Source organism: Rattus norvegicus, chromosome 2 (genome assembly GCF_036323735.1).
Source record: "Rattus norvegicus strain BN/NHsdMcwi chromosome 2, GRCr8, whole genome shotgun sequence".
Classification (NCBI taxonomy): Eukaryota; Metazoa; Chordata; class Mammalia; order Rodentia; family Muridae; genus Rattus; species Rattus norvegicus.
In genome coordinates, this window is record NC_086020.1 from 186,615,242 (window position 1) to 186,640,561 (window position 25,320).

The 25,320-nt window shown below is 48.3% G+C and overlaps 2 long non-coding RNA genes and 5 other non-coding genes across 7 annotated transcripts; 3 read left to right on the forward strand and 4 right to left on the reverse strand.

Annotated features, from left to right (window-relative positions):
- The first annotated feature begins 1,357 nt into the window (after positions 1-1,357).
- On the forward strand, positions 1,358-1,429 carry Trnae-uuc2 (transfer RNA glutamic acid (anticodon UUC) 2). The gene has a single exon. It is a non-coding gene; the product is annotated as a tRNA-Glu (tRNA).
- Positions 1,430-2,630: 1,201 nt separating this feature from the next.
- On the reverse strand, positions 2,631-13,339 carry LOC134485656 (uncharacterized). Its single transcript, XR_010063883.1, has 2 exons — positions 13,051-13,339; positions 2,631-3,328 (listed from the first exon to the last, which is right to left on the reverse strand). It is a non-coding gene; the product is annotated as an uncharacterized LOC134485656 (long non-coding RNA).
- On the reverse strand, positions 4,910-4,980 carry Trnag-ccc2 (transfer RNA glycine (anticodon CCC) 2). Its single transcript has one exon. It is a non-coding gene; the product is annotated as a tRNA-Gly (tRNA).
- LOC120101355 (U1 spliceosomal RNA) lies at positions 12,778-12,941 on the reverse strand. Its single transcript, XR_005501710.1, has one exon. It is a non-coding gene; the product is annotated as a U1 spliceosomal RNA (small nuclear RNA).
- Positions 13,340-16,044: 2,705 nt separating the features above from the next.
- On the forward strand, positions 16,045-21,221 carry LOC134485657 (uncharacterized). Its single transcript, XR_010063884.1, has 2 exons — positions 16,045-16,533; positions 20,288-21,221. It is a non-coding gene; the product is annotated as an uncharacterized LOC134485657 (long non-coding RNA).
- LOC120101277 (U1 spliceosomal RNA) lies at positions 16,643-16,806 on the forward strand. Its single transcript, XR_005501651.1, has one exon. It is a non-coding gene; the product is annotated as a U1 spliceosomal RNA (small nuclear RNA).
- A 3,541-nt stretch (positions 21,222-24,762) lies between the features above and the next one.
- Trnaq-cug2 (transfer RNA glutamine (anticodon CUG) 2) lies at positions 24,763-24,834 on the reverse strand. Its single transcript has one exon. It is a non-coding gene; the product is annotated as a tRNA-Gln (tRNA).
- Between the last annotated feature and the right edge of the window lie 486 nt (positions 24,835-25,320).

A 25,320-nucleotide genomic window follows, 5' to 3' on the forward strand; every position in this document is an offset into this window, starting at 1 on the left:
TGGAGATGCTGTCTCCTGGTCCGGAGTAACTGCCAATCTCTGGCATGCTCTTCCACTACCAAGCACGTTGGCACTGCTTGAAGAACTGGAACCAGTGACACCTCAACTGTCGCCAGTCAGAGCTACACAAGGTGCAATTCAGTCTCACGAATGAATCGTCAAGGCATGGTGTGGGCTTCTTCTCCGGGCCCCCGAAGGGTTATTGCTAACACTTGAAAGATCCCTGGAAGAGGAGCGTTTGCTTTCCCAAAACACAGGATATTTACATCATGATCCATACAGTAGCAAAATTACAGTTATGAAGTAGCAAAGATAATAATTTTATGGTTGGGGTCACCACTGCATGAGAAGCTTATTAAAGGGTTACATTAGGAAGGCTGAGAACTATGAGAGAGAGAGAGAGAGAGAGAGAGAGAGAGAGAGAGAGAGACAGAGACAGAGAGACAGAGACAGAGACAGAGACAGAGACAGAGAGACAGAGACAGAGAGAGACAGAGAGAGACAGAGACAGAGAGACAGAGACAGAGAGAGAGAGGGAGGGAGAGAGAGGGGGGGGGTGGGCGGAAGAAGAGGAGAAGGAAAGGAAGGATGTAGGAAGCGGAGGCAAAAATGGCAGAATCTAGGTTGCTGTAACTGAGGCGGAAAGGGGGTGCCCAGGAGTTCCCCACCCCCTGCAGCCCGGTAAACACCCAGGATCCCCCTCTATCCCCCGCTGCGACTGGCATTGGGGCCACCGCTAATTTCCCTCAGCAGTAGATCCAGGAATCTGCAACTTTCATCTTCCCCAAATCTCTACAAGTTGACAGTGTCTAGTGTCTAAAAACCAGAAAGGTCTTTGCGTGTTTGTTTTCAGGTTTTTTTGTTTTTCTTCCTGAAAAACCCATTGGCTTTCTTCCTTCCCTACGCACAAGTGCAGAGTAGAGCATCTAGTCAGGCAAAGGGTTCGAGGCTAAGCCTTCACCTGGAGAACCAGGGGCGAAGTCTATCTGTTATAATGACTGAGATGGTCCGAGATAAACGGAACCAGCATGCCAATTGCTTCCTTGAGCCAATTACCACATAAGGAACATGAAAGACGACGCTCACCCCACACCAAGAGCCGAGTCCCCACTTAAACCACCACGAACCGGAAGAAGTGTTTGTGCACAAGGCTAGACTGGAATGGAGCGCAAGTGAGTTTAGGCCTCCGAGCCCAAAGCATCTCCTGTCCCCGGAAAGATGAGAGGTGGAACAGAGGCTCTAGGGTAGTGGGGGTGGATGTTACCACACTGGATACCTGCTAGTCTTCGGTTTCTAGTCCTGTCGACATTTATTTCTAGGTACTCTACTCCATACCACCTCATTTAACTTTCGTCGCTCCCTGGTGGTCTAGTGGCTAGGATTCGGCGCTTTCACCGCCGCGGCCCGGGTTCGATTCCCGGTCAGGGAAGACCTTTTGACCATGAAGAGCATAAGAATCCCTCTGCCTCAAAATAAGTCCTCTCAACGCCTCAAAATAAATAGCAATTCCTAGGCGACAAACATGCACATCAGTTATGCACACTTGTGTAGGCCTATACGTCATTTTGTAAAATGTCTTGTTTTTCTTTCAAGACAATTCTGCAAGAACTACCAATAAGTACTTTGATGTAGAAATTTTTTTTTAGAATTCTTATTATGTGTAATATATTCTTATTATGATATAAATAATCTATATAGAGTACCTAGTTCATGTGCATGAATTAAAGAATTTTTAAATATATACCACTCCAACCTCAGCGCAAAGAACATGCGATTTTTGAAGGGTTGTTACTGGTGATGGAACTAGTGTTTCAGACAAGTTTTTTTTTTTTAATTTTTAAAAAGAAATTATGTGTAAAGGTGTCTCAATGGCTTGTATGTCTGTGCACCACCAGTGTGTGGTTGGTACCCTGGATGACCAGAAAAGGGTACTGGATCTTCTGGAACTGGAGTTATGGATACTAGATTTAGAGCTGCTATGTGGGTATGGTCTTCTCAAAGAGCAACCAATGCTCTTCACCCCTAAGCCATCCCTCAGCTCCCTAAAGCCAAGTTTCTTACTGTGTTTGCTCTATGGAAGAGACTGTTACAGCTGGGTGTGCTGCAGTGGTGCATAACTTTAGTCCCAATACTCAGGCGGACCTCTGTGAGTTGGAGGCTGTCCCGGTCTACAGAGGGCGTTCCAGAACAGCTATGGCTACTCAGAGAGACTCTGAGGTTCCCCTCAAGTCTGAAGCTTCCCTGTACAATTTGCAAGCTTCCCAGTCTCCTCAGTTATTGGCAGCTTCCCAGAGGCTACAGCTTTGAAAACCAAGTCTGAGGATTCGGGCAGGAGTGGGTTGAGTTTATGTGTCTAAAAAGTGAGATTCTGGAGCCTTGGAACTAGTTAATTGTGGGGAGGAAATTTTTTTCCAGGATTTTAATGTTCTGAATAAGATTTTTAAGTCTTTAGCTGAGATGAGACTTCCTTAACGTACTTATAGAAAAGTGCGATATGGATATGGATTAGGGATGGGCAAAAAATAATAGCTATGGGGTCACCAAGTGTCTTAGAGAGGCCTGAACCAATCACATCTGGAAATAGATTTGTGGAATAGGATTTACAAGACACTAGGAACCGAACGCGAGTCTTCAACTTTTTAAAAAATATTTTATTTACTTTATATCCCAATCTCTTCCCCCTCCACTCCTCCTCCTCCTCTGAGAGAGTGGACCCCATCCCCCCACCCTGGCGCATCAAGTCTTTTCAGTGCTAGGCTCATCCTCTCCCACTGAGGCCAGACAAAGTAACCCCATTAGGAGAGTGTTCCACCAACGGGCTTTAGCGATACGCCCCCTGCTCGTTATTGGGGAACCCGCATGGAGACTGAGCTGCACGTTTACTACATGTTGGGGTGGGGCTCAGTCCAGGCGTCTATGCTCTTTGGTTGGTGGTTCAGAGCCAAGAATCCAGGTTAGTTGATTCTGTTGGTCTTCATGTGCAGTTCCTATCCCCTTCAGGGGCCTCAATCCTTTCTCCAAGTCTTCCACAAGACTCCCCCGAGCTCCATCCAATGGTTCTGTGGGTCTCTGCATCTCTTTCAGTCAACTGCTGTACGGAACCTCTCAGAGGGCACTTAATGCTAGGCTGCTGTCTGCAAGCACAACAGAGTATCTTTAATAGTGTCTGGGATTGGTGCTTGCCCAGGGGATGGGTCTCATGTTGGGCCGGTTATTGCTTAGCTATTCGCTCCATCTCTGGCAACATCATTCTTAACAGCCAAACCATAGATCTCTCCAGTCTCCTGCTGTCTCTTTTCCAGGTGCATTTCGCTGCCCTTCTGGGTCCCTTGAGACATGGAAGAAACAAGAGACAATAAAGGATTCACCTAAGAGGCAGAAAAATGTCATTTGAACACAGCTGTGGGGATTACACGTAGGTACAGCAAACCTTAAAGCAATCTTGAAAATTGTTAATATCAATAAACCTAATTTGACGGCTGGAGGAAAGGTCTAGGAGCGGGGCGTTTTCTTGATAATCGGAGCTCTCTGACATTAAGTGAAGAGTGATCTATGTAAATGAATGATACGTGGAGCTGCGGTGTCAGCGCCCGCTTTAGAAACCCTGGAGATTTCACCATTGTGGGAGAGAGCGCGGGTCCCGGGGCAGGCTGGTGGTGGGACGGAGCAGAGGAGCGACTGAGTAGCGTGTGTCCGAGCATGCACTGAAAGTGGCTGTGCGTTCGGAGCGCGGGGCTAAAGAGGCTGAGTCGAAGGTGAAGGTGGAAAAAGCAATCTTACCTGGCGGGAAAACATTATTATTCTGGGCTGGGCTGGGCGGGGCGGGGCGGGGCGTCCTAGGAAGAGACTGATTCATTGCATCTGGGATGTGCAGATTCCCGTAACTTCCGCAAACGGGAGAAGTCGGCTCCCTGACTTGTATTATTTGGAGCTGCGTTCCCGCTTTGTCCTTATAATTTGTTACAAAAAAAATCATTGGTGAGAGTTTGTAAGGGTTTTGTTTATCGAGCCTGCCTCTGTTTAGGACGCTGAGCGGGACCCACAGGGAACAAAGATCCGACAGTTCTGGTGTGGTTGCTGGGAGTCAAACCTGGATTCTTCGAAGAGCTCTCATTCTGAGCTGTCTCTTTAGCTCCTTATTAGAGAATTTCCTAATGAAATTTAATCTTGGCGAAAGTCTTAAATTAAGTAAACAGTGGTCTTCCCACAAAAGGATTTTACGCTGGTGAGACGTTGGAAACCTAAGACTTCTATCTGACTTCTTACTCAACTGCCTCCGTGCAGTGATACTGAGAAAGCTCAGGCAGGATCCCTAGGGATAAAAACTTTTTTGGTTGGTTTGTTTTTTGTTTTTGTTTTTGTTTTTTTGAGACAGGGTCTCACTATTTAGCTCTAGCTGGGCTGGAGCTCGCTATATAAATTAGGCTGACCTCCTCCTTATGTCAGGCTGACCTAAAATCACGGAGATGCTGCCTGACTGCGGAATGCCCCAAGAAACCCGAGTCACTCCTTGTATCTTCCAGCCAGAAGTTATCACATAACTCAGTTACAGATAGGCAGAAGTTTCCGGATGTAATTCTTCCCTGAACACCTTCTGCCTGCCCATATTTTTCTGGCCTAGAATATTGGGGGGATGCCATCTCTTGCCCTAAGAATACAGCCCTCAAGATAAGGTGTCTGAATGGAAACAAGAAGACCTTGAAACTAACTGAAGAGCTGTGATAGCAATATTCGGAATTTGTAAGTTTGTGCCTGGATTCCTTGATTCATAAGATGATATCTGCTTGTGCCACTGCTAGTCAAGTAGTGTTAAGATTTCCTGGCAAAAGAGACCGAAAAGATGGGCTTGGATCCTGATCATTGCACCAAAAAATATGCTGAAGTCAGAGAGGGAACCAGAAAAGGATGTTGCATTGGCCGGGAATCGAACCCGGATCACCCGCATGGGAGGCGAGAATTCTACCATTGAACCACCAATGCACCCTTGAAGATAGTTTCTGACAACACATTGAGAAAAGGTGTGAGAGCCACGCATTTCCCCCACGAAAAGTTGCAATGTAAATCAATGTATTCTCGTGATATTCAGTATTTTTCAGCGTTGAGGAGAAAGTACCCTCCCACACGCTAGGCTGTGAAAAGGCCAAGTCCTCTCACCTGACTCAGTCTGAACCAGATTTGCTGCTCAAGAAGTTTCCGAGCATGACCTACAGAATTCCTTCTACTTCTCCTTGCCACGATCTGGGAGTTTCAGCTTATTAGACAGGAAATGCTAGTTTCAGTTCTTAAGAGCCTTCCTTGTGGTTTACCAGTGCAAGGCACACTCAGTTCAGAAGTAGTCAAAAACACACTTGGTGTACGTCCTGGGGACAAGTGAACATCACCCCCATCTGTGTGACACGGACTGACAAACCCTTCTCTGAAGGGTGACACATTCTGTTTCCTCTGTTTGGACAGGAAGGAGGGAGAAACTTGAAGAAAGGCCGGCCACTGTCCCCCAGGTTTGTGAGCTGTTTACTTTGCAGGGCACACAGCGTCCTAATGAACAAGCACTGCTCTTCTGGGATGTTATATAGGTGAGCAAATGTGGAAAAAATAGCTAGTAAATGAGTATCACCTGTGTGTAAAGCCATGCCATCCTTAAAACCACCCAGGAGGACAAGAGCAAAAAGGAAGAGGCCTAAATCCACCCACACGCTCATCCCCTCCATCCCCACTTCAGAAACCTTACTGATGCTTAAACCTGACCGAGAGGGAAAGAGAGATCAGAACGGTGGCTGTGTATGTGGAGTGGGTGATGACTAAGGTTACCTGCACAGTGCGGGTCGATGGAGGTCAACGCTCTCTCTATCCCTTGACCTAGGTGATGGCTCATTTTTCAGCCACACCCAGAAAATAATTGAAGAAAGTCATCGTGTTTAATTTTATTCTATCAAGTAGAATTTACTTAAGATACTGGAACAGCGGAATGAGAGCTGTGATGTCATGTCACACTTGACTAGCAATGCCCAGGCAAAGAGAAAAGGAGGAGGGGGAGGGGAGGAGGGGGAGGGGAGGAGAAGGGGGAGGGGGAAAAGGAGGAGGAGGGGGGAGGGGAGGAGGGGGGAAGAGGAGAAGAGGAGGAGGAAGAGGAGGAGGGGGAGGGGAAGGTGATGAGGAGGGGGAGGGGGAAGAGGAGGAGGAGGGGAAGAGGAGGAGGGGGAGGGGAAGGTGATGAGGAGGGGGAGGGGAAGAGGAGGAGGAGGGGAAGAGGAGGAGGGGGAAGGGAAGGAGGAGGAGAGGGAGGGAGGGAGGAGGAGGGGGAGGGGGAGGAGGAGGAGGAGGAGGAGGAGGAGGAGGAGGAGGAAATTGTGACACAGAAAGAACGGATCTGGTCACTCGATTCCATCAACCTAGGCTCCACAGGAGACAGACTGATACACAGCCCCTGGGTTTGGTTTTATTGGTTTTGTTTTGTTTTGTACTTGACTCAGACTGGAAAGCCAATCCAGTTCTTGTGTTTGCCAGGCCTGTGCCAACTGGTTTCCCTTCTCACTCTGTCCTGCCACAATGGCACAGTGATGGGAAGATTGTACCACAAGCAGAGGTCAGGGGGCTGAGGCTGGAACCTGAATGCAGGCTGCTGCATTTCCATGCAGTTCAGATACCACAGTGCAGTCACAGGCCACAGTGAGGCAACGCCCAGAAGAAGTCAGTATCTCTCCACAGGACATTTTGTATTTCCCAGTGTTGAGGGGGAAACGCTCTTCTACCTGCTAGTCTGTGAAAAGTCTTCTTACCCTTCGATCTGGGCCAGGTTTGCTTCTCAAGGAGTTTCAGAACATGGCCTACAGAGTTCCTTCTACTGCCTGCCATGACCTTGAAGTTTCAGCACATTAGAAGGGAAAAACACCAATGCCAGGTCAAACCCCTGGTTCTGAAAAGCTTCCCCTGAAGTTCATCAGACCCAAGTAAGAATAGCACCAAAGTGGAGGATCACAGAGTGTGAAAATGTTACAGGAATGTGGGTGAGGGGTGACAGCTCTTCAGAGCTAGAACCCTGGAGTTCACTCTCTTTAGAACTTGCCGTGTCCAGTGGAGTTCCCACCCCACCCCATCCCAGAATATTTCAACCAGAAGGAAATTACCACATCATTCAAACTGCAGTTGGAGCCCAGTGACCTGGCACACTGATACTAATGCTCAGCTTTAAAAACAGAAACTCCCAGGCCCTTCGAAGCCTTCTAACAACTGCAACTGTTTCCTGTGCGGCCACTGACTCAACTCCAAGGAAGGCTTGCCACAGAGACCTCTTAGGTTTCTGCTATGCTGCTCATCCAAGGGCAAGGAAACCTTGATAGTTCAGTGATTTTCCTCTCTCCTTGCTTCTCCTCCTGTCTTTACAAAGCTTGCTTTCCTTTTAGCAGTTGATGGAAATTAATCTAAGACTGCAGTTTGCTTCGCTGCTGTGAGAGGGATGGAAATCGGGAAGTAGCAGTGGGAGAACCTTCAGTTAGTTACATCCAGAAATACCCAGCACTCCTCTGCAAATACCCAGCATTCCTCTGCAAATACCCAGCACTCCTCTGCAAATACCCAGCACTCCTCTGCAAATACCCAGCACTCCTCTGCAAATACCCAGCACTCCTCTGCAAATACCCAGCACTCCTCTGCAAATACCCAGCATTCCTCTGCAAATACCCAGCACTCCTCTGCAAATACCCAGCACTCCTCTGCAAATACCCAGCACTCCTCTGCAAATACCCAGCACTCCTCTGCAAATACCCAGCACTCCTCTGCAAATACCCAGCACTCCTCCAAAGATTCCTGGGACTCCTCTAGAAATACCCAGGACTCCTCTTCTGCAGGCTGACCAGGGTCTCAGAACCAAAGAGTTCCTCCTGAGGCCCACATTTAGCTCTGTCTTACCCAAAGTTCTGCTGCCCAGCTGCAGAGAAACCAAACAGAAACCGCCAAGCACAGGAAAAGGGCCCTAGTTCTACACCTGACACAAGGAGGGGAATCACTGTGTTGTGGGGGACCACATCTGCTCTCTCCCCTGGTTTTCCGACTTACCAAAGGCAGAATAAGGATGGTGGAGGGGAATCATGGGCAACTGCTTTCTCATTTTATTAAACATTTTGATTATACATTCTCTTGTATTAGAAAGAGAAACAAAATGGTTGTGAGAGCAAGTCTCCAGTGTGCTGTATCTCTTTCACCCACAGTTACAGTTAATTGCTGGGAAGTTCTAAGTCAAAAGACTGTATAAGAGCGCCATGTTGTCTGTCCTCGCCTGTCGGCCCCAGCACCGACATGGTACCGAGAATCGGGCGAAAGCCTACAGGATGAAAGAAACACGCACACACACACACAGGTTATCGTGTCAAGCCAGGAGAGGAAGAGAGGAAGAGAGAGAGAGAGAGAGAGAGAGAGACAGACAGACAGACAGACAGACAGACAGACAGAGGAAGAGTGAGAGTGAGGAAGAAGAGTGAGAGTCTCCTGTAGCTTTATTCACCACTTATATACCCAAGTCTCCAGGTAGAAAATAACTGGGAAGCACAGTGGGAAACCCTGGCTCTTGACTACCTGGCTCACGACTTCGGGGGGTGGGGGGGGGGGGGAAGACCGACTAGGAGACCTGAATTAATTAGGGAGAAATCCGAGAAGATCAGCCTAAATCTCAAGGATAAAGGCTGAGGAAGCAAAAGGCAGAAGTAAATTGACCACCACCCAGGTGTGGTCCAGGTGTGTCAGTTCCACATGCATCAGCCGGGCTCAGCAGAGGTCATGCAGTGGAGACACCGGGTGTTTACTACTTGATCTTTTCTTCCTGTGCCGTAAATACATGGGAGAGGCCTCTATCCAACAATCCCATGACTTTAACTGTGGCCGTACAGTTACAAAGCGGCCAGGCCCAAATCCAATATGGCTCACTACACTCGCCCCCCCCCCCGGGGGGGGGAAGTAAAGTACTCACAATGCATGGTACCCTATGAAAACGTTTTAAAGGCCTGTACTCTGTTCCAAAGATTGTCTTTTTGGTTGGAACTAAACAAGTGCATGTTGCTGATGGGTGTAGAGACAGGTCTCCATTTCATACGTTTTTCGGCAACACTTTCTCACTGTTAGGAATAAACTGTGCTTCATGTGTGGTGTTCAGGGAACGATGTTGTCCTCTTAGTACAATAGAAAGACTTTTGGATAGCTTGCTTTTTGTTTTTAAACGGACTCCAAACTGCCAGTCTGTAATTCCCTACGTAAGCCAAGCTGGCCCCATTTCACCTGAGGCTCTGTCTGCCTCTGGGTGCTGAGAGGAAAGATGTATACACCAACACCCTTCCCCAGCCATTTCTTAACACGTGAGTATAAATCAAAATGGCTCCATTTAAAGTTCTGTGGGTTTTGCCAACTACCTGTTAAGATCTTAACAGTGGGAAATACAGCAGCAGCTCTCAACCGTCCTGATGTTGCCACAGTTCCTCATGCTGTGATGATTCCCCCCTCCCCAAAACACAAAATTGTCCTCGTTTTACTTCAAAACCGTAATCTTGCTACTGTTGCGAATGTTTCTGTGTTTTCTGATGGTCTTAGGGGACCACACTGAAAATCCGTTGACCACTCTCCTAAAGGATTCATGACCCACAGTTTGCTTGTCTCTGGGCCTTCAACATTCCAGTTCTCCGGAAGCCAAAAGGTTCAACAAACTCACCTGGCGAAAGGGAGGGGCGAGGCGTCTCCCCTGGATCATGGATCCGGCATTTTTTCTACACAGATGAGGTACGGGGAAAGGGTGACATCTCCTCCTCCCAGGTAGCAGGTGATCGGTGCTCTCTGGTTGGCTGGGGACCGGTAGAAGAGTAGATAACGGCGACGACATCATCCTTGATGTCATGGACTGACGTTGGCACGATATATGCAGATGGGGGGGGGGGTGCGGTGTCCGCAATTGATGCTGAAACGCAAGGGATTTCGCACGTGACATGGGAGGGAATGGCGGTTCGGGGGTGTTTTGTTTTTGTGGCCTGACCAGCTCCCAACGTTCCAGAAACTGAATCCTGACGCTGAGAACAGTAGTGGTCTTTAGCAAGTTTGCTTATTAATCCAGTGGAGTTCTTGCCCACTCAGGTCGCGTCCTCAGCCTCTACCCACCCCCTCCCCCGCCCGGCAGGCCGGCGCGCAGGTGGGTCGAGCCACTGCACCGGGTAGCGTGTCCTGTGGCTTCTTCACCTTTTCCAGAGCACACCAAGCACCTAGGGACACACCCGCACACGTGCTCCGAAAGAAAGATTCTGCCACATGGCTTCAAAAGAATGTCCGGGAGGCCTTTTAGTCCTATGAGGACTACAGAATGAGAGAAGCAGACCTGGTTTGTTTGTTTGTTTGTTTTGTTTTGTTTTGTTTTGTTTTGAGGAGTGTTTTCTACCTTTCTGAGCTATTAAAATCTGGCAAAGGTCCTCACTTGGGAACTCCATGAGCACTAAAACCAAACCCATTTCCCTGCCTCTGTGGGCAAAGTGGCCTAGTCCTTTTGTCTCCTCTAACAGCTGTGTGAACTGTTGAAAACAAAAGCCTAGCCTGTTTATCCAGGCCAATAAGAGACCTACTGTGGCAGGCTGAGGCAAGAGGTTAAATCAAAGGTTAAAAAGGATTGCAGACAGCTCATTGGAAGAGCGCCCACAACCTAATCGAGGGTACAATGAAACCTTAGAACTGGGCCACTCCACAGGAGAAAGCACGGTTTATTGGTCAGTTTTAAAGTTCTGTGACAATCTCTCAGGAGCAGAGATAACAGGAAAGGTGGAGAAAGCCTTGTCAGTTTTAAGGTGAGCAGATACTGCAGGGGAGAGAAGTGTGCAAGCCAAAACAGCCGGGGAACCAGTGTGGAACAGGTATGTGGTAATGGAGACATTGGAGCCTGGGAAGTGTGCGGACTTCAATGAGGGTTATGGGTTTATATACAGAACTAAATGCCTGGTTGATGGAGGGAGTTGGCTGTAAGTACGGATGATGGATTATTGGCTTCCTGACAGACACTGGTAACATAGATTCTATCCCAAGGACTGAGAGAAATAGCAGAAAAATGGCAGAATTTGGCAATCTCAGGGGAATAAGGTGCTTAGCAGAGGACCTTGAAGAACATCGATGCCCGGAAGAAGAGGGATGTGAGAAAATGGAACAGAGACAGACAGCCACATCCGACATGAAATTTCAACCTCGAGATTTGAAAACAGGGTAGCATGGCTCCTGAAAACGTCCTCAAAACCACCTTGCTGCTCTACCACTGCAAAGAAAGCCCACTGCGTATTTGTTTAAAACCAGAGGAGAGATCTCATGAGATGCCTAAGACTGACACAATGCCCCCATCACTTGCTGCCTGCTGCGGTTGTCAAACAACCACCTCCAGATAGCCACCTTGAAACAGAACAAAACCATTCTCATGCCTTTTGTGGTGATGTACGCCTTTAATCCAGTCTCGGGGAAGAAGAGGGAGGTGGAGGGACCACCATGAGTTCCAGGACAGCTCGATTTACCTAGAGTTCCAGGCCAGGTCCAGCTATTTAGTGAGATCCTGTCTCATAAACCACAACAAAAAATGAAAATGTTTATTACATTTTCGTTTATCTTCAGTATGTGTGTCTGCAGGTATCCCAAATATCCGTCTTCACCATCATTGCCTTCTACTCTTGGGTTGTTTTGTCTTTTATCTTCGCATACTTTCCCTCTCACTATCCCTTCCACAGCCTGTTAAGTAGCCGGTTGTCAACCTTTTGAATTACAAAATTGGAAAAAAGAACTAAATATGTTTCAGTGGCCAAAAGGTGCATATGACAGATCACAAGTGACTGTAAGACCAGCTTTGGAAGAATCTGACCTCCTACCTCTGAGAACATCCACACTTCACACTGACACAATTAAAATAAATCTGAGAAAATTTTAGAAACATACACCAAAGAGACCATAACGAACCCTCCATACTCCCACCACATGAAAAGTACTGATCTGGGTCATGATACGTGTTAACGTCGTCGTCTTTTGCAAAAGTGGACTCATTTAGCGAGTGCAGTTGAAACCAATCAGGAAAAGCATAAAGGTGGCAAGGTTTTTCTCTGTAGCGCCTGACGTTGAGAAACGGCTTTTAGTAACAGATGGCCCGAGGAAAATAGTATCCCAAAGAACTCGAAAGGCCGGTTCGGTCGGTTTGTGGAGAAGGAGGATAAGGCCAGTTAGCCTCCAGATAGGGCCTTAGCTTCCTTCTGGAGGGAGAATCTGGAGCCCACAGGTGCCTTGAGCCGGGAGAGCAAGTCGGAGCCTCAAGAGAAGGAGCCGTGTGCTCTGAATCGGAGGGGCTGATAAGTTCATTCGTCTCAGGGGACAAACATACTGCAGGTTAGGGACCCTGGCCTGGTTTCTGAGAGGGGCGGAGGGACAGCCAAATAGGGCTGTGTGTCTGCGTAGTCTGCAACTCCTAAAAGTCAAAGATGTCCTGGGTGCTTGTCTCTTTAGAATTGGCCTAAGGGGGTTGGGGATTTAGCTCAGTGGTAGAGCGCTTGCCTAGGAAGCGCAAGCCCCTCGGTTCGGTCCCCAGCTCCGAAAAAAAGAACCAAAAAAAAAAAAAATTGGCCTCAAGTGGCTTAAGCAAGTCTCAACCTCAACTGGGGCTGGGGAGATTCACAACCTCGATATGTGCCTTCACTCCCTTTTTCCCCGGCTCTCCCAGCCATAAGACTGCAGAGCGACAAAGGTGACAACAGGCAAGACAGCTTAGAAACTCTTACTTTCTCATACCAGAAATGCCAGGGGAGAGCGCGAACGCAGTCCCCCACTACCACAAATTATGCAGTCGAGTTTCCCGCATTTGGGGAAATCGCAGGGGTCAGCACATCCGGAGTGCAGTGGATAAGCCTCGCCCTGGGAAAACCACCTTCGTGATCATGGTATCTCCCCTGCCAGGTAAGTATGCTTTTCTACCGCACAGCCCCGACTCACGGACGCCGCCACTCCACTCTTAACGCACGGTCACTAAGCTACACACGATCGCCATACCACCCCCTGTCTCATTCGCCATACCTGTGCTCCTCTGACACCCGCGGACCCGCGCTCCCTTCCTCGCCGCGACGAAATCCCTCGCGTTTCCGCAGAGAGCGCGGACCCGGCAGACCCTGCGCGCCGCTCATCTGCATAGGCCACGCCCAGGACCGTGACTTCAAGGATGACGTCTGGTCATCTATCTTTCTGCGCCTTCCTGGCCGCCTTCGGATTCTTTGTTTGTAGTCTACGATTGTAATTTCCAAGCATTTTCACCTGATCCTTATTTTTCCCCCTTTGGGAGGAGGAGGGGGGGTATCCGTGTGGCTCCGGCTGGTCTGGATCTGATGCAGCAGAAACTTCCAAGTAGAAAAAATTAGTGCTCTGAAGGTTTACTAATAACTAGGGCTCGAGACTTGGTTCCGTGGTTAAGAGCTCTCGTTTGCAAAGAACTCGAGGTCCATTCCAAGCATCCACATGGAGGGTCACCACTTCCTTTAGCACTAGCACGTGTGGTGCACATGTGCACAGACACACATGAAGACAAAACAAGTCATGCACACAGAATAATAATAGAAAATGATTTTTTAAAAAAGAGTTATGGGAGTTGGGGATTTAGCTCAATGGTAGAGCTCCTTGCCTAGCAAATGCAAGGCCCTGGGTTTGGTCCTCAGCTCCTGAAAAAAAAAAAAGACCTGAGAAGAAGAGTAATTTTTATAAAAAAGTGTTATGTGGCTTGAGAGATGGCTCAGCAGTCAAGAACACTAACTGCTCTTCCAGAGGTCCTGAGTTCAATACCAAGCACCCACCACATGGTGGCTCACAACCATTTATAATGGTGTCTGAAGAGAGCTACAGTGTACACATATACATACAGTAAATAAATCTATTTTCTAAAAAGGAGTTACTGATACACATGCTGAGAAAAATTAGAATTTAGCTAAAGGAAGGTTGCTTCCAGTATAACTCAACACAGGTAGGGCACTAAGCAGGCTGGTTAGAAAGTATGAGTAAGATATTGGTGAGGAGGTTTCTGCCTGTGAATGTTTGGACATGGAGGATGGGTGGTAATAGTAATGATTAAAGCATTCTTAGGGTCTGCAAACTCTACTACACCCACAAAGTGCCTTCCTGGGGGAGTTAAAGTGATCTGTGACAACTAAAAGAGAGATGTGGAAAAGCTAGGGGTGGTAGAGGCATTTGGCTTAGAGCAATTAACAATTGGCAAAGTGACAGAATTTCATAAGACAATGGGCAAGACCACAAACTAGTAGTGAGTTTGACCTGGGACTAACACACAAGCAACATTCTCCAAAGCAGTCAGGTAGAACATTATTCAGTGCCCTGTCCTGCAGGGCAGTGGACCAGGGTCTGGAGTCCACCTGGGAGAGAACGGGGGACAAGAGATACAAAGAACAGACAGCAAGTCAAAAGGTATGATCAAGCTGACTTTTTCTCAGGCGGAAGGTAGAAGCAGGATGTGGGGAGGGGTTAGGTAACCACAAAGGAATGAGCCTGGCTTGATGACCAGGATGTTGGCTGGGTAAATCGGTCAGCGGGAGGAACAGTAGGATGGGTTGCTTAGTGACCTGACCACCGGTGCTAAGCGACCTGACAACCAGATTTGCTCTATATTGAGTTCAAGCAGAACTGCAGGTGCAGGCCTAGGAAAGGCTGCTGTGATCTAACGAAAGGCTACAGTATAGCTGCCTCTGATCTAACATGAAGGCTGCTCCCAACAGCTCAGTAGCTGACATGCAGAGGCTATGGTCTGAAACAAGAGACCATATGAAAGGAAGCAGGACCAAGATTATTAATAATGGGGGATCCTAGGGACATGAGAAGTCTGAGGAGCTTTGGACAGTTTCTTCCACCATGTCTATGTCTAGGGTTTGAGAGTGGGATGTGTACCCTGTATTTTGGTTGTGCCTGATGGGCAGTTGTGATGAATGCTATACTAGCATTTACCAATAATCCACATCTCCCATCTGGGATGCCTTCAGTCTTTAATTAGAATATAAAAGGTTTTATCATTTGTTTGTGCAGAGATAGAAGTCCCATCATTGAAAATTAAGCCTGACAACTGTGGCCATTTGAACTGTACCAACGAAAAGCTGTTTGTGAAAACGGAGTGAGGTTTTAATAAAATTTGAGTCCATGGTAGAAGAGAGAAAGTGTCACAAAATTAACTCTGCAGTAGGAAGTTTCTATAAACTCCAAGTGGGAGCTGAAGACAAAGAAGCCCAGGAGGGCACAGAGAAGATGTGTCTTCCAGGACAGAGCTGAGAGACAGGAGGGACAAGGTCACAGAGGCCCAGAAGGGCTTAAGGAGGCTGTAGGGCTTAATAGGCAGCTCCGAGGGAGAGGAGGAAAGGAATAGGCCGGCTCCAGCAGAGAGAGAGGAGTGAATCTTCACTAGAGCATTGCCCAGACACTGAGGACCCAGAAAGTATAGCAGGCTCCATGAACCAGGGAGAAAGGCTCCAAGTAAGTCAGGAGAAAGGGCTAGTTAGAGCAGGCAGACATACGCTGCGGACTCTAGGCTCTAGGATAGACCAGAGAGGCCGACTCTAGAATCTGGAACCCAATATGATAGGTGGCAGAAGCCAGCAGAAAGAAATGGAAAGTCGTCAGTATAAAATGTTGAAGGTTCTAGCATCTTCTAGCAAAGCTAACTGGAGAGAGAGAACTCTGAAAGCCGGTAGTGTTCAGAGACCCTTGTATGTTAGCAGATGTTGTCGGTGGCAAAGAGAGAAGACTGTGGTGGTGACTTAAAGGCTAACCTTTGATTTGTGCATAAGAAGTCCAGCTGCAGCCAGAGCAGAGACAAGAAGCCCATCCTTGGATAGGCCAAGATCTAAAACAGATTTAAGGATGACATCATAACATAATTCAAGATGTGTCTAGGAGCCTTCAACACCCCATCTCTAGGCTAGCAGTAAAGTTCAACAAGCCAAAGGGGCAGTGGGGTGACAATGGTGGCCGTGGTGGTGGTGGTGGCCGCGACGGCGGCGGCTGTATCGGCGTCTCCCCTGGGTCACGGATGGCGTGTGGTCTATACAGATGAGATGCAGAAAAGGAGGTGGCAGGGCGACATCTCCATCTCCATCTCCATCTCCTTCTCCTCCTCCCCTCCACCTCGGGGAACCAAGTCTCGAGCCCTAGTTATTAGTAAACCTTCAGAGCACTAATTTTTTCTACTTGGAAGTTTCTGCTGCATCAGATCCAGACCAGCCGGAGCCACACGGATACCCCCCCTCCTCCTCCCAAAGGGGGAAAAATAAGGATCAGGTGAAAATGCTTGGAAATTACAATCGTAGACTACAAACAAAGAATCCGAAGGCGGCCAGGAAGGCGCAGAAAGATAGATGACCAGACGTCATCCTTGAAGTCACGGTCCTGGGCGTGGCCTATGCAGATGAGCGGCGCGCAGGGTCTGCCGGGTCCGCGCTCTCTGCGGAAACGCGAGGGATTTCGTCGCGGCGAGGAAGGGAGCGCGGGTCCGCGGGTGTCAGAGGAGCACAGGTATGGCGAATGAGACAGGGGGTGGTATGGCGATCGTGTGTAGCTTAGTGACCGTGCGTTAAGAGTGGAGTGGCGGCGTCCGTGAGTCGGGGCTGTGCGGTAGAAAAGCATACTTACCTGGCAGGGGAGATACCATGATCACGAAGGTGGTTTTCCCAGGGCGAGGCTTATCCATTGCACTCCGGATGTGCTGACCCCTGCGATTTCCCCAAATGCGGGAAACTCGACTGCATAATTTGTGGTAGTGGGGGACTGCGTTCGCGCTCTCCCCTGGCATTTCTGGTATGAGAAAGTAAGAGTTTCTAAGCTGTCTTGCCTGTTGTCACCTTTGTCGCTCAGCAGTCTTATGACTGGGAGAGCCGGGGAAAAAGGGAGTGAAGGCACATATCGAGGTTGTGAATCTCCCCAGCCCCAGTTGAGGTTGAGACTTGCTTAAGCCACTTGAGGCCAATTCTAAAGAGACAAGCACCCACGACATCTTTGACTTTGAAGAGTCGATTCCCTTTTTCCCTAGATAAACTGAAAGATGGCAGCTAGTGCACTTGGAAGACTCGACGATTTTGTTCTTTGAGGTCTTCCTACCTCTGCCCTCCCTCCCGACTGTGAGGTTTGAGATCCCGCCCGGACAGGATCTAGGAGCGGAGTTAAGGGTTGGTGAGGGGATGCTTGGGGGTGACCGAACGAAAAATGCCCTTCCAATCTAACGATGCTCAACATGTCCCAGACCCTTCCTTCGATTGCCCGGATAAACAACGTGTTGCAGTTAGGCTCCTAGACTACGCAGACACACAGCCCTATCTGGCTGCCTCTCCGCCCTTCTCAGAAACCAGGCCAGGGTCCCTAACCTGCAGTATGTTTGTCCCCTGAGACGAATGAACTTATCAGCCCCTCCGATTCAGAGCACACGGCTCCTTCTCTTGAGGCTCCGACTTGCTCTCCCGGCTCAAGGCACCTGTGGGCTCCAGATTCTCCCTCCAGAAGGAAGCTAAGGCCCTATCTGGAGGCTAACTGGCCTTATCCTCCTTCTCCACAAACCGACCGAACCGGCCTTTCGAGTTCTTTGGGATACTATTTTCCTCGGGCCATCTGTTACTAAAAGCCGTTTCTCAACGTCAGGCGCTACAGAGAAAAACCTTGCCACCTTTATGCTTTTCCTGATTGGTTTCAACTGCACTCGCTAAATGAGTCCACTTTTGCAAAAGACGACGACGTTAACACGTATCATGATCCAGATCAGTACTTTTCATGTGGTGGGAGTATGGAGGGTTCGTTATGGTCTCTTTCTGTATAAGGTGCATATAATGAGGCCAGCATATAATAAGCTTATAATAAGAGCATTTGTGACAAGTTGTCACCTATTATAGGCTTTTTCTCTGGTTTTAAGTAAAGACAGTTAACATTTCGTAGTGTGGTATGAAGGCACAATGATTCTGGGCATGTTTTCAGGGAGCTAAGCTGCCTTTGGTTCTCTTTCAAATCCCATGTCACTGTGGATCTCTCCAGTTTTCTCACATCCCTGCCTTTCAGTTACTGTAACTAAGGCTAAGCTGAGTGGTTTGAGGATTCAAACTCTTCTGCGTGCTACCCAGGTCAGCTTCAGATTAGCTGCCTACATCAGGGGCGATTGGGTGAATTCAGAGTGGTATGATCAGCTGGAGAGGTGGCTCAGTGGTTAAGAGCACGGACTGCTCTTCCTGAGGTCCTGAGTTCAAATCCCAGCAACCACATGGTGGCTCACAACCATCTGTAATAAGATCTGATGCCCTCTTCTGGTGTGTCTGAAGGCAGTTACAGTGTACTCATATACAGAGTGGTATGATCACAGACTAGGAAAAAAAAATCTACCTTTAAAGAAGTGTTAAATTAATTATTCATTCATCTTCGTATGTGTGATGGCCACGTGAAGTTCAGAAGACAAAGTAGTCTGGCCGGTGACCTTTACTTACTGAGAGATCTCGACAATCCTAAATTCTACCTAAACTGTGTTCCTCTTATAGTGAGGATAGACCTTAAGGCCACCCTCATGCTGTGAGGAAAGCATTATTCCTCAGAGCTCCAACTCTTTATTTTTTTTATTTTTATTTTTTTTTATTTATTAAGTAAAACAGATTCTATTAGTTCGGTGAGGGCCACCGGATCCTTAGAGAAAGGGGGGTTGTGCTGTTTCCAGTTATAAATGTCGGCTGCTGAGAACGGCCAGTATTGTGTCTGGCCGCCGGCCCCCTCTTTTTATCTTTTATTCAATAGTCAGACACTTCTGAATTGCCCAGGCTGGCTGTGAACTTGCTCTACACAGGCCTTGAACTTGTAATCCTCTTGCCTTAGGCTTCGAAGATTATAGGCTAAAGCCACAAGTCAAGCTCCTATCATGGTTTTAAATTTTAAAATTAAGTTAACTGTCATTTCATCTAAGGACACATGTGGAACTTCCTGTTCTCCTCTTCCACCGTTTCCCTCCTCCTGGCCCCTTATAGATCTGGGCTAAAGCCGGATATGTGGACTACACTGTAGATCTGACTCCTCATCGTTTTCAGAAGGAGTCTTAGTAGGTACCCTTGACTGGCCTAGAACTGTCTAAATAGACAAGGCTGGAACTGAACTCACAAAGATCTGATTGCTTCTGCCTTCTGAGTGCTGGGATTAAAAGTGTGAACTATCATAGCCAGCCTTATTTATGTTTTGTTTTGTTTTTTTTCTTTTCTTTTTTTTCAGAGCTGGGGACCGAACCCAGGGCCTTGCGCTTGCTAGGCAAGCACTCTACCACTGAGCTAAATCCCCAACCCCTTTATGTTTTATTTTTAAGTTTACTTTTATCTTATGTGCACTGAATACACACACACACACACACACACACACACATACACACACATCTGTGTGCGTGTGTGTGTATATATGTGTGTGTGTGCATATGTACATATGCATGGATGTGTATGTACCTCATGGTTGTCCTATGTCTACAAAAGTAGATGCCCTGAAAACCAGGTGTGATGGTTTTTGCATATGCTTGGCCCAGGGAGTGGCACTATTAGAAGGTATGGCTTTGTTGGAGGAAGTGTGTCACTGTGGGGTGGGCTTGGAGACCCTCCTCCTAGCTGCCTGAGGATGCTTAGGCTGTTCCTGGCTTCCTTTGGGTGAAGATGTAGAACTCAGCTCCTCCTGCACCATGTCTGCCTGGATGCTGCCATGTTCCCACCTTGATGATAATGGACCAAACCTCTGATGTAAGCCAGCCTCAATTAAAAGTTGTTCTTTATAAAACTTGCATCGCTCATGGTGTCTGTTCAGAGCAATAAAACCGTAAGACACCAAGTCAACGATGCCCCTGACTTTCTAACATTCTTGAGCCAACTTTCTAAGTGAGTAGATTACGAACACAGGCCACTACATCTTCATTGTTTAGCTGTTCTCTGTAAGTGGTGTGTGTCTTTGATGGCTCTCCTGACACTTCACTCATGAAATCCCAGAGCCACTAACCATGCTACATGGCAGTGTGTCCCTTAGGACAGTCTTTCTTTAAACAAGGAGGTTTTTCCTGTGTATAGGGTCCATTCTCCAAGACCCCTAGTGCACAGAGAAAATAAGGACCTCAGTTAGCAAAAGGGAGCACCAAGTTCCCTTGGGCAGGTTCCCCTCCTTTCAAGTCTCTAGCTCCTTCTTAGGCTCCCTGGCTCCTGCCTTCTGGGTTTCTATCTATCCTACACCAGACCTTAAGGTCCCTGTCCCCCATTTTCTGGGCCCCCTTCTCATTTTCTAGGTGTCTGCTCCCCACTCTCTGGGTCTGCTGGCCACCTTGCCTCTGCAGAGCCCAGGCTGAAGATCATTGGTTCCAGCACAGACTGTGGCAAAGGAGGAAGACAGAGAGAAGACTCGGGATGAGGATCTCAAAAAACTCAGTGGCCAGAAAGCCTGGAAGCCCCTACCCACGAGGGATGCACGTGAGAGACAGACAGGACATGAGAAAGTACGGAGCACAAATGCAGAGGAAGGGAAACTATATGAATTGCACATTGGAGCCATGATTCTCACAGCCCTTTCCTGGCCCCATCACCCACTGAGAAGTGCTCTGAATGAATGTTCTTTGTTGCTTCCTATGCATGGGTTTCTGCTACAGCTCCTTTTTCTGGTCCACAATGACCTGGAAATCCCAGCAGATGTTCTCTAGACTCCCAATTCACAGGTATAACTGAAAGAATAAAGATTTTTAAACTATCCCACTGACCCTGCTGTGAGGGCCAGTCCACCTCACAGCAAAGAATAACCTCACATGTTATGGGAAAGTAGTCCACCTGGCCTCCATAAGGCCTAGCTCAGCATAAACTATCCAGCCTCGATAAGGCCTGGTTGAACATTAGCCATTTGGCCCTGTTAAGACCTGACTTGATGTAAGCCATCCGGCCTCCATAAGGCCTGATTTACCAGTCCTGAGAAAAAAAGAGTTGGGGTCAGCTCGCCCCAGAGGCAGGGTAGCTTGGAGTTGGACTGAGCCCAAGCTAGATCATGTGTGCCAATGTAAACAAACTAGTGAAATTGCTTTGCTTTGTGTGACTGTTGCCAACTACCTATGTAATTTTCCCTATCAATACCTTCCCCTAATTGGGCTCGGGGTCAACTCCTCTGTCTCCTGTGTGAGATACGTGTCGTCCCCAGAGCTCTGGTGCCTCAAATACACCTCTTGTTCATTACATCAAGACCGGTTTCTCGTGAGTTCTTGGGGGTTGCGTCGTCTCGAGATTTGAGTGGGGGTCTTCCCCACCCTGGTGGTCTTTCATAGCAAAACCCTGCTCACCCACCACTTAGGACCACAAGCACCCAAGGGCTGAGAACAAAATGGGGACAGGCTGTTAAGAACCAGATGCACCTGCTCTGTCCCTATTGGGTCTCCATCTCCCCCAGTCTCTCTCTGCCCTCTTTGGCTTCACTCCTGTGTTCCTCCTCTGTGTATCCAACAGTGAGAGCCATGGCTTACTGTTTCCCCATGGATGCCTGCCCTTTCTGTCCATCCTCACCCTCTTTCTTCCCATCATTTCCTTTGGGCTCTGTCCCCTTTCCAATGTCACTGCTGCTGTCCTGTATGGATCCCTGTTCTCTGCCCACATCTCTCCATGCATCTCTGTAAGTCTCGGGATTCCCTCCTGGCCACACACCTGCCCTCCACATTGGCTTCCTCAGCTTTCCTGCATCTCATCTCCTCCACTCTCTCAGCCTTTGCTATCTCTACTGTGAGGTGTGTCTCTGGGCCTGTCTCTCCTTGTCCCTCTCACAGTCAACCAAGCAGGCTGGCATGACACAGACCTGTCCTAAGGAACAAACGAACGATGGACGAACACACAACTCTTCAGTGGTGGCTGCACCCGGCACACTGCCTGGACCCACTGAATGGGAGCTTTCCTGTTTGGGGCACAACACCTCAGAGACAAGACATTATAAAACCGATTGTATTTAGGTTACATCTCAGCACTTATTCATGCTGCAGACCCTGTGACACAGAGAACACTTGTCTTCTCTGTGCAGCAGCCATTCCTGGGCTGGGGGATCCCAGAACCTGAGTTCCCAGCAGCCCTGCTCCTCAGGAACCTTCAGAGAACCTGCTACAGCCTTCAGTCTTCCGCCTGCTCTTCAGTGATGAGCTTTCTCTTTCCCTAGGTGGTGCAGAGGCCAGATTGGACCAGATTGCAATAGATAAAGGCAGGTTGGTAAGGAGGCAGCTCTCGGTGGGTTCACCGACCTCACAGGTGGAGGTCAGTGAAGTTGCACATCCAGGCTAAAGCAAGGGGTCTTTATGGGTCATTGGTGCGGGATGCTGCTGTGTATCTGGGAGCTGGAATGTGTCCATACACGGTCACAAACTGAGCCCCAGGGTGGGCACTCCTGGGTGGGTTTCTGGAAACTCAGAGGAGTGATGACACGTTAGCCCGGAGTTTTCTCCAAGCATTCGGGGGAGTTTTCTCTGTGTGGGTGGGGTAGGGAGAAAGGAGGCAGATGGGGTTTCCTAGCTTGGGAGGGAGGCAGGGAATGAGCAGGCTTCCAACCTAACATCAAGTTCATTTTCAGGACAGGAGAGCCTCCGTCTCAGGGAGGAAGCAGGTAAACCAGAGGATTCACACATGGGCTCTGATGAAGAGCAGGCTGTACAGAAGCAACGCTAGGGCCAGAGGTCCGGGGCGCACTGCTAACACTCAGGGAAACCCAGCCAACCCAGCCAGGCCTCCTGTACACACCCCCACACCCCAACTCCCCCCCACCCCCCAACTTCCCCCCCACCCCTGTGTTCCTGTCTCCAGTGATAAGGATGCTCCTCCCTCTCTGAATCTTTAAAGGCCCCTCCTGTTGACAGAACTATTAGAGCAGTGGTCCTCAACCTGTGGTCACAATGCCTATGAAGTCACATATGTGACATCTTGCACATCATACATTTACATTACAATTCATAACAGTAGCAGAATTACAGTTATGAAGTAGCCACAAACCAATTTTATGTTTGGGAATCACTACAACTTGAGAAAGTGTATTAAAGGGTAGTAGCCTTAGGATGGTTGAGAACCACTGTCTTAGAGAGCTGTAAACTCACTCCCACACAGCAAATCACCTCAGACAGGGAACAGAGAACATCCAAAGTGGGGAAACCACCAAGGCCATACCCTAACCAGCGAATTTGGTGGGGTTACTTACAGAAGCAGAAACAACTCAAGGACAGCTCATCATCAAAGCCCTTCACAGCATGGACGGCAGTTCACAAAAGCTGGGAGCCTGGAGTGCACTGCACAACCTGCAGGCAGCTCAACAGGTAGGGCAGTGTGCTTGCCAGGCAGCTCAGATGGTCTGTGAGTCTCTCTGCAGTTTTCACAGCATATGTATATGGTTGTGGAGGGAGGGCCCTAGAGAATCTGGTCAGTTTCAGGGACTTCCTGAAGCTATTGAGTTGTTTATTGCTTGAACATCCTTGCAGGATGCACTGTTTCACTTCATTTCCCTTTTAAAAAAGCATCCTGTGTCTGAACTCCCTGTTAGAACAGCTGTTGTTTACTTCCCCTTTAAATCTGTCTCTTAGACAGAGAACCTCCAATACGGAAGGCCTTGGTCTCCTACGAACTGCTCAGCAGCAGCACCTCTCCCATGAGAGTCTTTGGCACCTGCTTCCAGGGAGAAAGGTGGGGGAGGAATGAATGCCCTTCCGGCTTCTGTGTAACATGATTAATGTACCAAGGTGCCATGTTTAGGTCCAGTGTGTTCCAAACCCATCACACCGAAGATGCACACCCCAGAGCAGTGGTCCTCAACCTGTGGGTCGCAACCCCTTTGAAGTCACATATGTGACATCTTGCACATCATACAGAGTTCAAAATAGTGATACAAGTGACTGTGAAGGTTAAACTCAAATGCTTATGTCTATACAGAGGAATGCGAGTTTGTATACACAATATACTTTTTCTCTCGTTTTTATATCCAATGTTTTGTATGAAAACCACAGTTCTCTGAACTCTTCAACGTGTCCCCTAAGAAATGCCATTATCCATGAATGCAGTCGTTGGAATGCATCTCTGATAACTATTGCTTTTCCTTGATTCTCTCATTCTCCACAAAAGGCTCTCAAACCCACCTTCGAGGGGAACTTGGGGCTTGTGGTTTCCCTCCGTAGGCCCCACCAGGGAAGCCAGCAAGGAGTTACTCATCCTAGACCTCTGAACAGCAACCTGAGCCTATACCAGAATCAAGACTGGCTCTAGCCGGGAAGCTTCCGAGGCAAAGGCTGACTGACTCTTGCCTGGGCCTCCCAGGGGGAGCTCAGGTACAGCTCTCCTCACAGCACTACCTGAAAGCAATCATTAAAGCAACATCCAGGGCGAAATAGGCCAAGTGTGGAAAGGCATCTGCAGCTTCTGCTCCAGCCTGCACCGCTGGAGACCCAGTATCCAGGCACTCAAGGGCGACTGTTCAACTATGCAGGAGCCAGCGACCAAGGGATTCAATAAACTGGGGTCCAGTGGGTGGCCTATGATGCAGACGGGCTCACTCTAGTGTGGTGTGAGGACAACTCTCTGCTCCCTGCTTCGGAAAAAAAAAAAAAAAAAACAACGCGTAGTGCCCAGAGCACCCAAAGGCTGTGGGCACGTTTCCTGCTACATACAGTTCCCTTGTGCATAGGGCAGCTTCCTCTTCTCTGCACTGCTCCGGTTTAGGACCTAAGAGCTTTCCTTCACACTTAAGTGAAAGAAAATAGCTCACCACTAAAGGTCCCACCGAGATTTGAACTCGGATCGCTGGATTCAGAGTCCAGAGTGCTCACCATTACACCATGGAACCCACATAGCTTCTTGTCTCAGCATTTCCTCGGCTGTTTATGAAAGGCTTTACTACCCAGATTTTTCTTACAGACTGGTTTACTGCATTTCATCCTCACCTTCAAGTACACTCAACTCAGAGTTAAGAGTCATTTCGCCTCCATCATCTGCTTCGGCCACCACTCCCTTCGGTCCCCGTGTTAAATTTCTCCAATAAGTGGTTTTAGTGGTCTTGTCTGGCCCTTTTCCCCGACCACCCAGGAATACCAAGAGCAGAATTTGGACGTTCCTGCTTTGCTAGGCCACCTAGCAGCAACAAAGGCCCACCACCACTTCCTGTAACATAAAAGTGGGTCAGCAATGGAGAGGGAGGGGGGAACCTTCATATTTTTCTAAATGTATACACATTTGTGTAACTCCGGTGAGTTCTGTTGTTCTTACAATTAAAAATTAAATTAAATTAAATTAAAAAACAAAATTAAATGCAAGCAGCTAAATTAAAGGTTTA